Genomic DNA, 14,094 nt, shown 5'->3' with positions numbered 1-14,094 from the left:
AAGGGCACTGAGACCATGGCCATTACTTAGACACATGCTCTAGTGTCGGTAGGACAGCACTGTCTGTATCCAGCAGGTTCTAAAATTAGGTCACCTTGGACCCACGTTCAAGTTTTCACTGTACCCAGAAAGGTCAAAAGGCTGCAAAATATTTCCATAAAAGCAAGGGCTAGAGTGATAGGCCAGAGGGCAGCAAGACTGCCTTGCACGCAGCTGACTTGGGTTTTATACCCAGTGTCTTATAGGGTCCCCCAAGCACTGCCAGTTATTCCTGAGGGCAGAGCCCTGAGCATCATTGGGTGTTGCTCCAAAACCGAAACAAAACAAGCAAGAATTTGATAGACTATTGGGAATGTGACACGCCCCCCCTCCCCCTCATTTGTTTTTAGCCTTGCTCAAGAAGGGAGAAAGGACAAGAAAACATTGGGGCTATACCATTGCCAGTAAAGTAGAGAGCCAGTGGGGTGTTACTGGTGCAAAACTCACTGAAAATGCTGAGACTGATGCAAAGAACCTGAAAACCAAGTAATCAGCTTTTCTACAGCCACCATTTACTCAGTGTACCACAAGACCCAGTGACCAAGTGAGTGCAACAAGACATCACAAGCAAGGACACTGGGAGAAGAGTCATATACATGATAAAGATGAAATGAATTTTCTACTGACTTGGGGTGAGAAGACCTTGCCAGCTGGCCCTTGTGATGAAGAGACACCCATCCTCAAGACTTGGAAAATGCTGCTTGTAAGTTATTCCTTCCCCCAATGTATGTTAATCCCTCCTAGATGGTCAGACCTGCCCACACCTGGAATAGGGAGGTAATTTTGAATAAAGAAAGTCTGTTTGGAGGAAAGGGAGAAGAAAATAAAGAGGTGGAAAGCCAGAGAAGCAGCAGCAAGAGGAAGCTGCTTGGAAGAGGCTTAGCATAGAAGCCATATGAGGAAATACACATGGTGGACTGGGTTATAGAATAAACTGAGCTGTCTCTGATGAAACTTTAACTGACAGCTTGTGATTATTTTTTTGTCATTATGCTGCATCTTCAGACCTGTTGGCCGAAGGGCCTAGACTCTAGGCCAGTGGTCCTCAAACTATGGCCTGCGGCCACATATTGTATTTGTATCTGTTTTGTTTCTTCATTGCAAAATAAGATATATGCAGTGTGCATAAGAATTCGTTCATAAGTTTTGTTTTTACTATAGTCAGACCCCCAATGGTCTGAGGGACAGTGAACTGGCCCCCTGTTTAAAAAGTTTGAGGATCTCTGCTCTAGGCCCTAGAGGCTCGGTGCAGAAGGAGGCCTCATCCAACACGTGGACTTTAGACTTTATATTTTATATTAAATCAACAGCTTCCGAGCTGCCTCCAGTGTCAAAGCTTAGTCCACTCTACACCAATTCGCATGGACTCAGAGCTTTGGTTAATCCCCAGCCCATCTGATATGGAGGCTGTAAGAAACTCACTGCAAAAGAGCCCCATGCTGAGGTTTTGAAGACAATATGCCCCAGGGAGTCCAGCAGGGTCTTTGCAGGGATTGGGGTCCTGTTAACACACAGACAGAACGGGGCCTGGAACCCTCCATTCCCATAAGGCTTCTGGGCAGTGTCTTGCATCTTGGCCACACCTGGACGTAACTTTATAGCAGAATCACCTGGTTTGAGCATGTTGTTCTGCTCACAGGCTCTTTGAAAGGTTCTGAGCAAGAAGGCTTTAAACCGGATGTTTTTCAGTAAACATGTGAAGGGGGGCAAGGATCGAATATATGTCATGTTAGCAGTGAGCTCAACTCTCAACCATGGGGCTGGTGCTTTCATGTCAAGAGCCCATTTGGGTTACCTACATGTCCACTCCTTCCTTCCTCTCCTTAGTAGAAGTATTTCAACCACTGAGTAGATCACCAAAGCATTTAATTTTCTCTCCCCAGTCTCTGTTGTTTTTCTGAAACTTGAAGGGCTACTGTTTTGAGAACCACAGTATTATCACACCACTCAGGCCACTGTAGAGGCAGAGTTTCTAAAATAAAATAGCTACAGCTATGTTTGAACATAGGTAGTCACCTTATATGCCATTCATGCTCATTTTCAGATCTTAGGTACACCATGGCTCTCTGTACAGTTTCTAAGAATCTTCACTGTGGACTCCAAACTTTCAGATTATAGCTATGTTCATACATTAGCTCTCCAACTGGACGAATGGCCAAGCCACACTTCACTGCTCTGATTTATTCTATCAAGATTCAATTGTGTCTTCCTGCTAGCTTCCCAGAGTTTGTTACATGCCAGGAATGGCATCAATGTTTTTGTTTATTTGTTTGTTTTTTAGATTTTTGGGTCACACCTGTTGATGCTCAGGTGTTACTTCTGGCTATGCGCTCAGAAATCGCTCCTGGTTTGGGGGACCATATGGGATGCTGGGGCATCGAACCGAGGCCTGTCCTGGGTCAGTGGCATACAAGGCAAACACCCTACCGGCTGAGCCATTGCTCCAGCTCCATGCCTCAGTGTTTCTTAATGAATGAATGAATTTATGTTTTAACACATTTCCCCTCTTTTAAACCTCACAAAACCCTGGTGAAATGTGAGAAGTGGGCATTACCCTCTCTACTCGATAGATAAGAAAATTGAGGCCCCCAAATACTTAATTACTTGTCAAAGTAACTGTTTAGATGAAGGGAGCTGGGGTGCCAAGCCAGAATGAGTGACCTGCCTAATGTCCAGACCCCAAAATGCTCTGCCGTTCTCACATATGTATGATCACTGCTCCTGAGAAAACTTTCCCTTGGGTAACAAAGGAGAAGGTGGCAAGGACAGGGTGCTAGTGGGGTACACGTAGGGATAGTACTTGGTTATGTGATGGGAGAGTGGAAGGATACACTAATATAGTCTCCATATGTCCCTCCAGTGCCCCAAGTCTCTCTAACCTGTCACCTTAGATCAGGGGTCTCAAACTCAATTTACCTGGGGGCCGCAGGAGGCAAAGTCGGGGTGATCCTTGAGTGCAAAGTCAGTAGTAAGCCTTGAACAATGGGGGGTGAGACCCAAACAACTGAAACAAAACAAAACAAAAAAGATTTCTCTAGGGCAGGGCCACAAAATGTTGTACGGAGGGCCACAAATGGCCCGTGGGCCGTGAGTTTGAGACCCCTGCCTTAGATCTTCCCTCCAGCTGCCAGCTCCGGTAACACCCCTCATAAAACTGAGCATGCATGAGGACTCAGGAGTGACACGTGGCTGAGCTCACAATTGCACCTCACACAGGCTGCCCTATGCACAGTCTAGGCAGATGTCACCCATAGGTTCAACTGGAGATTTGAAAAGCAAGAGATTGTCTTTTTCAGATCTGGGAATATGAAAGATTGAGTCTGAATCTCAGTTTCCACTAAACTGGCTTGGCAGATAGCTCACTTGGATATCAACTCACCCGGATGGAAAGGGAGAAAGAAGTTAATTCTGCTCTAGAGAACTGAGTGAGGATAACATTCCAAGTTCTGTGAGATACGCTGGATCAGGGGTACTTGTACTCCTAAGAGAACTCTCCCAGGTCCAGATTAAAGAGAACCCCACATGTGTGTAAGCACCACTCGACATAATGCTCTTGCCCCCCACATCTGTAAATTGAAGAAAAAGCAAATGAGATATGTAGTTCCAGGAAAGACCCCAGACTTTGGGCTAACCAACTATCTTGAAGGATACTTAAAGGATTTATATCCTTGGCTTTAGGAACAACAAAGCCATAATGGATTTACACTTGCATTCCTGGAATTAAGCAAGATGGTCTGGGGCTTCAGATGATTTTCCACCAGTCAACCATGCGACAAGAGGCCAGAGGTGAGTGAATCCCCTAACCATGTGAATACTCTCCCTGATAGGGAAAGGTATATCAGAGATTTCAATAAATAAATGAATAAATAAATAAATATGTAAATAAATAAAGATATCCTTTGTCTTGGATAGTAGCAGTTACTACTGCTCTCCATTTCACATTCCACTGCTTCAAAATGTGGGTGTCTTAGCCATGTCTCCCCGATTTGAGACAATGAATCTGATTCATGTCCCTCTCCCTCCAATGACAGAGAAGAACATGCAGGTGCCTAGGACAAAACAGCAAGCAGAGCCATTTTACAGATGGGCATGTTGAGGTTTAGGAAGTGGCAACACAGCCCACAGCTGCAGGTAATTTCAGACAGGGAGAATTGGCTCCAAACAACACAACTGAGTCCAGGATGAAGTGCAGGGAATTTCATTTTCCATGGTTCAGTGGGAGCTGGGAGCCTAAAGGACTTTCACTACTCATGCAGGTGAAAAATCCCATTTAGGATTTCAGTCTGGTCCCCACCTAACTGGAAAGAGTGATTAAATTGGGACTGAAGAGATAGCATGGAGGTAGGGCATTTGCCTTGCCTGCAGGACGGTGGTTTGAATCCCGGCATCCCATATGGTCCCTGAGCCTGCCAGGAGCAATTTCTGAGTGTAGAGCCAGGAGTAACTCCTGAGTGCTGCCAGGTGTGAACACCCCCCCTCCAAAAAAAAAAGTGATTACATTATGTCTGTTTGGTTTGATGCTGTAGAAAAGCCAGAAAGGCCCAAGGCTCCAGGAAATCCTTGCTTGAGAGAGAAAGTCTTGAGCTTTTCTGCCCAGACTAGGGCTGGGATAAGAGCATCCATACTTGACTCTTTGATTGTCCTACTGAAGACTCTAAGGAAGGCTCTGAGCAAGGGCAGAGAAGAATGGGAGTATTAAGTGGAGCACTATTTCAGTTGGATGTGGTGTGGATCTAAGACAGGTAAGTTATGAGGATGATCTAAGGTCAGGAGAGGAAGGCTTAGGAGTATAGATGCTGTGTCCATCAGGGGTGGGTAGTGAGAGGGGGGTACAGAGGGTGGGGGCAAGAAGCTGGAGATTTAATCCACTTGTTGAAGAATAACCTTGATTTAAGAAGAGAGAGAGAGAGAGCAAGCGAGAGATGTTTGCTATAGCCTGGAAAGTTCAATGTACCAAGATGACAGCAGACTCCTGAGCAAACTCCAGCTTCATACCAGCAGAAATCAGTATCTTGATAGATAAGCACTAGAGCTGTGAAGAGAGTTGGGAACACCATGATCTCCTCACCTCGAAAACCTTTATCTCCTCACCTATTCAAAGAAGAGGCAGTGAACTCCAAGGACGAGGCTCAGAAAAACCTTCCTTTCCAGGAGCACTGTTGTTCTTCTCCTTTCACTGCTCAAACAGCGTGCCAGGGGGCAATGTGTCCATAGGAGGCTTAAACATGCAGGTAGGGAAGATGCTCAGGTCACAGGATCAAGATGGTGCCACAGTAGGCTGCAGCCAGCAAATTCACTCATTCATTGGAGATACTAATTTAGTTTCAGCAGACACTCCATTAGTGCCAGAATGAATGAACACATCAGACCAAAAATAGACTCAACCCAGATCCTGCACCAGTTGCCCAAAGACTGATGAGGAGGGGGTGTGAGGCAAGAAGGCAGATTAACCAGAGATTAATCAACATGTAAGAATAGCATATCTTGGAGCTGGAGCAATAGCACAGTGAATAGGGTATTTGCATTGTATGGGTTTGATCCCTGGCATTCCATATGGTCCCCTGAGCCTGCCAGGAGTAATTTCTGAAGCCAGGAGTAATACCTGAATGCTGCCAGTGAGGCCTAGAAACAATACAACACAACACAAAACAAACTGACAGGGATAATGCTTTCTTTGAAAGGTAAATATGGGGGTGTTACAAGAATTCAGAGGCGAGAACCTGGGTCGGATGATGAGGCCTGGCATTGGAGCAGAGGATAAGGTGAATGGCGAGCAGGGAATAGAGAGCTCCATTAGGGAAAAATATGTGCAAAGGCTCTGTGCAGAAAGAAGCAGGAGATTTGGTAGAGGTGGAGAGTTCAGTGAAATTGTCAAGTTCAAGGTAAGTCCAAAGATGAGAGATCCTGAGGGCCTAACTACAGGGGTAATTTGTGCCAGGTTAGGAACCTTTTTTTTTTTTTTGGTGTTTGGGTCACACCCGGCAGCGCTCAGGGGTTACTCATGGTTCTATGCTCAGAAATCGCTCCTGGCAGGCTCAGGGGACCATATGGGATGTCGGGATTCGAACCACCGATCTTCTGCATGAAAGGCAAATGCCTTACCTCCATGCTATCTCTCTGGCCCCCAGGTTAGGAATCTTAAGTGCTACAGAACCTCACTTATAGTGTGTGCATATGAATACATCTGTGTGTATTTCTGTGTATGTGTACTATACTTATGTGTAAAAAGTCAGACATACACAGAGACTGAATACTGGGCAGGGCAAAGATTTTTTTTAATATTTTATTTAAATACCTTAATTACAAACATGATTGTGGTTGGGTTTCTGTCACCCCCCATTCACAATACAACATTTCCATCACCAATGTCCCAAATCTCCCTCCTCCCCACCCCACCCCTGCCTATACTCTACACAGGCTTTCTATTTTCCTCAGACATTCTCATTGTTAGGATAGTTCTCAATGTAGTTATTTCTCTAACTAAGCTCATCACTCTTTGTGGTGAGCTTCATGAGTTGAGCTGGAACTTCCAGCCTTCCTCTCTTTTGTCTTTAAAAATTATTGCAAAAATGTCTTTCATTTTTTTTAAAACCAATAAATGAGTGAGACCATTGGCAAGATTTTTTAGCAAAGATTGTGCTGTACCAGGCTCAATTTGAGAAGTCTGATTCCCAGTGTGAAATTAAAAAAAAAAAAGAAAGAAAGAAAAAAGAAAGAGGAGAAAAAGCAAGTTGAGAAAGTAATGAAGGAAGAAAAGGGAAAGAATAAAGGAAGGAGGGAAGAAAGGATAAAGGGAGGGAAAGAGGGAAGGAAGTAACAAAGAGCAGGGAATACATTAAGCTGGGGATTTTAAAGAGTCAAGGACAGGGAAGGAAGGTGACAAAGCCAACAAGGCCCTGGCTCTGTCAACACTCCCTCTGCAGAAGAATACTGCATCTCAATATTCTGATGAGCAGAAAGATGGACCCCAAAGTGCCAGAGTCCAAAGCATCCACCTACTCAGCTCCAGCCCCACCAGGCTGTCTGGTCCATTTGAGACTCCACTCCAGGGAGCAACATTGCTGTAAAGAAAGGAAATCATGACATCTCTCTGAAGTTTTCAATCTACTTGAGCCTGGTAGTTCTAAGTGGAACATCTGGTGATGAGTGGGAGTTAAGCACAGCGCTCAGGAGGCTTATACCCTCTTGAGAGAGCAAAGCACAGACTGTCCTGAGTAAATTCTTCCTTTAGTGTTGCTTCTGCCAGCTTCCCTGCAGCCCTGGCTCCAGATGCCCAGTTTCTACAGATTTCTTCACTGCAAATGGATCAGGGACCCGAGGAACAGCCCAGAGATGCTTTCCATGCTGCTGTGAAGACCAATAGATATACTGGGCAGCTGAGGATCTCATGACCCTTTCCAGGCTGTGGCTTCCTCCTCAGGGCTCATCCTAGTTGGCAAGCAGAGCAGAGCCTCCATGTACCCCATCCCAGTCAAAGATTTTAGACAACTCATTATATGACTGCCTTGAAATAATAGTATTTTTTTCCCCAGATTTTGCTTTTTTTGGGTGGTAAAGTGCATCTGATTTTTTACCCTTTGTTCAACTTGAAAGTGAACTATGAAAAAAATTTTTTTGGAGGTGATAGGCAATATGTATTAGGAAAGTCTCCTAATCTCCCCTCATATGTTTTGTTGACCACTAATAACTGAAACTGTGTACCAGGGTTTCTGGGAGGACTTGAAAGTTTCAAGTACCCGTCTTTCTCCCTCCCCTGGTAGCCATCTATCCAGGAAGCTTATTTCCAACCAGTCAGGCATTAAACTGTCCCTCCTGTAAACCCACACTGGCTGTTTCTGATCAAATTACAATTTTTAAAGGATTCCAGCACCTAGTCCAGTTACATTGTCCCTAATTTTTTCCCATGACTGAATGACTTCCAAAATCGGATTGTGTTCAAATGGATTTTCCCCATTGCTTTATGAAACTAGAATTTGAAGAAGGGTTCACTATTTAGCAACAGGAAATCTTTGCATACTTGGAGAAAATTCAAACTCATATATATGTGTGTGTATACACACACACACACACACACATATATATCTGTTACTGTTTCTTTCTCCTCACCCGTACAGCATCATTTGGGTCACCATCTCTTGGATCTTGTTGCAATTAGGGAAACCCTCTGTGGCTTTATAAGTCAGAATGACTCATATTTATGGCTTTGGTGGTCTGTTTTTTAATACATATCTTTTTTTGTTTGTTTTTGGGCCACAGCCAGTGATGCTCAGGGGTTGCTCCTGGTTATGTGCTCAGAAATCATTCCTGGCTAGGGGGACCATATGGAATGCTGGGGGATCGAACCGCAGTCTAACCTAGGTCAGTGCATACAAGGCAAATGCTCTACCACTTGCACCACTGCTCCAGCTCCTGTAATACATATCTCTATTTAATAACCATGATTACAAACATGTTTATAATTGGGTTTCAGTTATATATTAAAAAAAGAACACTACCCTTTACCAGTGCAACATCCCCAACGCCCTCCATCTCCCTCCTCCCTCACCCCTTTCCTGCAATCAAGGCAGGCATTCTATTTTTCTTACTCACTATGATTGTCACGGTAGTTGTCAGTGTGGTCATTTCTCCAACTGAACTCACCACTCTTTGTGGAAAGCTTTGTATTGTGGGGCTGGGCCTTCTAGCTCTCATCTCTATTGTTTCAGTGTATTACATAATGCCTTTTACTTTTCTAAAAAGCCATAGGAGAGAGAATATTCTGTGTCTATCTCTCTCCTTCTGACTTATATCACTCAGCATAATAGATTCCATTTCCACTCATGTATAGGAAAATTTCATGACCTCATCTCTTCTGACGGCTGCATAGTATTCCATTGTGTATATGTAGATGGTCTTTTAATATCTAGTTTGAAAGCTTCTTTTTTTGTTTTTGTTTTTGGGTCACACCCGGCAGCGCTCAGGGGTTACTCCTGGCTCTAAGCTCAGAAATAGCTCCTGGCAGGCTCAGGGGACCATATGGGATGCTGGGATTTGAACCACCATCCTTCTGCATGCAAGGCAAATGCCTTACCTCCATGCTATCATTCCAGCCCTGAAAGATTTTATTTTTTATCTTAAAACTTTACCTGCTGTCCTTCTTTCTTATTCTTAAAAGGCACTGTGTTCTAGAAATAAAATATCTTCTCCTAGTTTTTAATCTCAAAGTACAAAGCTATCCTGAGACATGGCAGAATTCAGAAAGTCTCAGATGCCAATGCTCCACCATGAAGCATTTCTATTTTTTTATTTTTTAATGGAATACTTCATGAATTTGCGTGTCATCCTTGTGCAGGGGCCATGCTAATCTTCTCTGTATCGTTCCAATTTTAGTATATGTGCTACTGAAGCAAGCACCGTGCAGGATTTCTTAAGGTCTGTTTGCTATGTGCCCCAGATGCTTCTTAGAGACTGGGTTCCAGGTCCCAAGGCAGTGTACAGACGTGAGGGATGTGAAACAGAACAGATGCAGACAGATATTGTCTCCTGAAGAGCCTGTGGTCTAACTCAGGGGTCCTGAAACTCTTTCCAGCTCCATCGAGAGTAAACTTCTTCAGTTTGGAAACCACCCGATCTCTACCCCCATGCCCCACCTCTGCTACAGGCAATCTAGAGAAAAAGTTAGAAACATGAGTGACTGTGTCCCCACGCAACTTTAACCACATTAACTGGTGACGATAGTTAATGCAAGTGACAGGAAAATACAAGTATGAGGCAGGAAGGCAATAGTTCCACCAGCACATGTGATCACTGAATGACAAACGTAGTGCTGAAGTAGAGGGGACAAGAACGTGCTAATTTGGGGAACTGTGGGAAAACTGAGAGTTGGAATAAGAAGAAGTCAGAAGACCCCAGGAGAAAAGTGAGGTTCAGCAGTCCCACAGCAAGGAGAGTTTTGGCTAACAGGTTCTGGAGGCCATCTCCCAGCATACTCAACCTTCTTTGAGCCTAAAGTGGGGAGCCTCTTGGATCTGACTGTGAAAACTTCATGCAGGGGGCCTGTATTCACTACCTAGACAATGATTTCTCTTCTGGCATCCCCAGGGAAACTAGGGGGAGGGCGCCCTCTCCTTTGTTTTTTTCCCCCATCTAGCTCTAGAGGGAGGACCTTTCACTAGCACATGGAATATAGAAAGCCTGCTTGGAATGTGTCAGGTTAAGCAAAAACACATGATCTGGATGGAGTCTCCGAATATAGAGCAAGAGCGAGGCGGGAAATAGAGCGGACTCTCATAAATCATTGCTTTGTCCAGGGGAAAAGGTTTCTGACAGATATGCAGCATAGTGTGTGTGTGTGTGTGTGTGTGTGTGTGTGTGTTTTGCATGCATGTGGTTTAATTTCCAAGGCCATATTTGACTGTCTGGTCATATCTGGAGAACAAGGTAGTCTTGCTTCATTCAATCTGGAGGTGTGTCTCCAGGGTAACTGGGCTCTTCAGATTGAAAGAACCCTGTAAAATAAATTCAGGATATTCCAGGGGGCCACAGGCAAAAATAACATCAGTGGGAGGCACATAACTGGCCAAGTAGGATTGCCCAGGAAGTCAACAAGGCCAGAAAGGGGGAATGGTCAGAAAAAAAGGTTGAGAGACCCTATGGGATGATGACCAATAACTATTGCAGAAAAAATATTAAAGAACAAAATTATGGCACTATCTTATTCTTTGAGCAGTGAGAAGTGTGAGAACTTCTCCCTTCAACAAGGGAAGATACTAAAACTTTTTATTTTTTATTTGTTTTGGGGGCACATCAGTGATGCTCAGAACTTATTCTTGGTTCTGCACTCAGGGATCACTACTGGCAGTGCTGGGGGACCATAAGGGATGCCGGAGATGGAACCCAGGTTGACCACGTGCAAAGCAAGCAGCCTTCCTGCTGTACCTCTAAAACACTTTCAGGAAAGTGAAAACAGGAGGCTGAATAAATTTTGAGACCTAGAGAGTTATGTTACCACATCTGCTGGTAAAGGGCGTTTTCCCTTCTGCCTTTCTAAGAGAAATCAAGGCAGCAATCAAAGACTAAATGACAAGGTTGAACCCCACCACTCCCCAAATATGTCACGAGTTTCCACTGCATTGAGACTGGCATTATGTTACTTGAGGAAAATTAGGAGTTCTGCTCAGTCAAGTGCAGGCCCCCCTTGGGGGCATAGCCTTGCCCTGACATCCAAAATGTACTTCAAGCCAGAGCAGGCTGCTGTGCTAGTGTTGCCAGCTGGCATGGCCCTTAGCCCAGAGTCTGGGCCCCAGACAGAATTCTTCTGTCGCTTATTGAGCATGATGCCTCCATCTCCTGGCTTCTGTGTGGGTGCTTCTGGTTTCTAGGGAGCTCCACTCTACACTGCCTGTTGAGGCATGGGGAGGGGCACCCACCTTCCCAGTTGTGACCTCAGCTCAGCATCACTCCAGCCTGCTCTGCTGGGGAAGTAAGACCTGCTGTGTGGACCAGTCACCCAAAGATGTAGAACTCAGACCTGAGGATCTCAAAGAAGAGAGAAAGAGAAAAAGAGAGAGAACAGAAAAGTGAGAGTTGTGTGCTAGATGTATGAACTAAATGCTAGGGGTCATCTGATTAGCATGAGAGCTGTGTGCTTGGAATGAGAAATAGTTCAAGGGTCCCAGGTGAGCACATGGGGCCATTTTTTGTCAGACTTATGAGCTCTTTGGCAAGTCTGCTCACTGGGTTAGGGAGTCGACTCAGTTCTTTACTGAGAAGAGATGGAGAAGTTGACTGGACTTCTTGGTGATTTTTTTTTTATAAAGAAAGAACAAAAATTCAAGATCTTGCTTGCTAGAGGCCCCAGAAGCACAGGACTAGAAGAGGGTGGAAATCAGTAGATGTGGTACATGGCCCTCTTAATTTTCTGCCACCTCTCATCCCTGCCTGCTCTCCTACCCCTATAAGTTCTGTCTGTAAGGATCAGATCTGGTGGCAAAAATTGTCTTGAGTCTCCATAGTGAATTAGACAGAAACTGGCAGACACCAGCACCCCCATATATTAAATTATTCTTTTATCTGTGGTTTAAGCCCCACAAACCCAACTATGGGGGACTGTCACTTTCTCAAAAGGCCGAATCTTTGCTGCTGAAAACATGCTAAGGGGGACTCCACAGAGTTTGGTCTTGGCACTCCTGGACATCTTTCAAACCTGAAGCACTGCTGATTTTGGCAAATGCCAAAATCTCCCTCTCCTTGGGCGAGTGTGGATGGGACAGCCAGATGCACTCATTATGTCTTTCTGGAAGGAATAGAACTGGTAATGCTTCTTTCTGCTGGGCAAGTTGGCAGCACATCTCAAACACTCCTAATGTGTGCATAACCTGTTATTTTCATGAGGAAAGGACCTGGTGATAGTACAAGAAATTGGTGCATACAGTTGTTCCCTGAACCCCTTCTGAATGGGCAAAGAGGCCTCATGGTCCAGCAGCCACTTACAATCTGGTGACATTAATGACTTCAGGGAAATACTTGGTTTGTATTTCTGAATGTAAGAGGTGTCCAAAGAATAGTCATAGTGCAATCTGATGTGCATGTCTGTCTTTGTGTCTATACTTGTTTACATCTGTGTGTCCCATTGTGTCTCTGAGATACTTTTTTTTAATAAAATCTTTATTTAAGCACCCTAATTACAAGCATGATTATAGTTGGGTTTCAGTCATAAACAGAACACCCCCTTTCACCAGTGCAACATTCCCACCACCGATGCCCCCGATCTCCCTCGTCCCCCTCCCCTGTCTATATTCAAGACAGGCATTCTACTTCTTGCATTCATTAACATTGTTATGATAGTTGTTAGTGTAGTTATTTCCCTAACAGCGTTCACCACTCTTTGTGGTGAGCTTCATATTGTGAGCTGGTCCTTCTGGCACTTAACTCTGAGACATCCTTGTGTTTTTCTGTGTGTGCTTGTATTGTGTATGTCTTTGTATGAGTGTATCTCTGAGCATCCCTGTGAGTCTATGTGTTTGTGTGTGCCTATCTGAGTGGGTGTAAGGAGGCCTGGAGAAAGCCATTCACAAATCTTAGAAGCAGGTTATTTCTAGATGATTGAGAAATTATTATTCTCAACTTCTAGTTCCTCTTGTGTCTGTCCCTTCTCTGCAGCAACTCCATCCCCTGTACAATTATTAATAACATTTTCTCCCATGCCTCTGATACCTTCTCTCAGCTCTGAGCCATTCTGGCCACCTGGGGTACCTGTGCCCCTCACACCCCCCAACACAGTCAGCCTTCCTTGCAGGAAGGCCTATGCTTCCTCCTCACTTTGCTCCCTGCTGCAGCTGAGTTGGCAGGAGGTGAGTCAAGCACTGTGTGCCCAGGTGGCACACCTGCCAGATACCAGCCTCTCCCTGCTGGCCCCTGCTGATCTAGCCTCAGCTCACCTGCTCTGGTAGAGCCTCTCATTCCTTCCTCACTGCACACTGTGTGCTTGGACAAGACAGCAGGAGCTTGGAATTCCCCCCACCCTCCCTCTAGACCCAAAGATAAAAGGTTATTTCTCTCCTCCCAGAGAGATGCCATTCTTTCCCTCACACAGCCTGACACTTGCCTAGCTCAGCTCAGCTCTTGCCTTATCAATGGGCTGGCTGCATCACTTACCCATAGGCACTGGCCTGGCCCTTCTCCCCTGCTTCTCCCAACATGGCATGTAAATCTTCTCACAGGCTTCTCCCTCCTCTTCTGCAATTTTGAACTGTCCTTTCCCACACAAAGATGGCAGGTCTTCTCTCAACTCTTCATTGTGGCAGGAGCCCTAGCTTCTCACCGGTCTGGCAGACACCCACCTTTGTTGCCTTCCTTGTCATCAGTGTCCTTGTAAACCGGGGGTGCTATCCTTGTTTAGGGCATTGGTGGGGGCAATACAGGCAGTAACCAGGTGCATGCAAATACTAGTCTCTAGGTGAGACAACCACACAGAACATGCCCACTAATGCCTACTCAGTTACCAGCCTCAAACACCCTTTAAATTTACAGTAGCCCCTCTCAGCCACAATGCCACTCTTAATGCCACAGAGTCCT

At 45.0% G+C, this 14,094-nt stretch overlaps 1 protein-coding gene and 1 non-coding gene across 2 annotated transcripts in view; both read right to left on the bottom strand.

Moving 5' to 3' along the window:
* The window catches only part of SLIT3 (slit guidance ligand 3), a 527,919-nt gene that overhangs the window by 185,737 nt on the left and 328,088 nt on the right, over window positions 1-14,094 (bottom strand). The gene's annotated exons all lie outside the window — the stretch shown is intronic.
* LOC126013014 (U6 spliceosomal RNA) lies at window positions 9,326-9,432 on the bottom strand. Its single transcript, XR_007497352.1, has one exon. It is a non-coding gene; the product is annotated as a U6 spliceosomal RNA (small nuclear RNA).

This window comes from Suncus etruscus, chromosome 6, assembly GCF_024139225.1.
Source record: "Suncus etruscus isolate mSunEtr1 chromosome 6, mSunEtr1.pri.cur, whole genome shotgun sequence".
NCBI classification, from domain to species: Eukaryota; Metazoa; Chordata; class Mammalia; order Eulipotyphla; family Soricidae; genus Suncus; species Suncus etruscus.
This window is presented reverse-complemented; position numbering and strand designations above follow the sequence as displayed.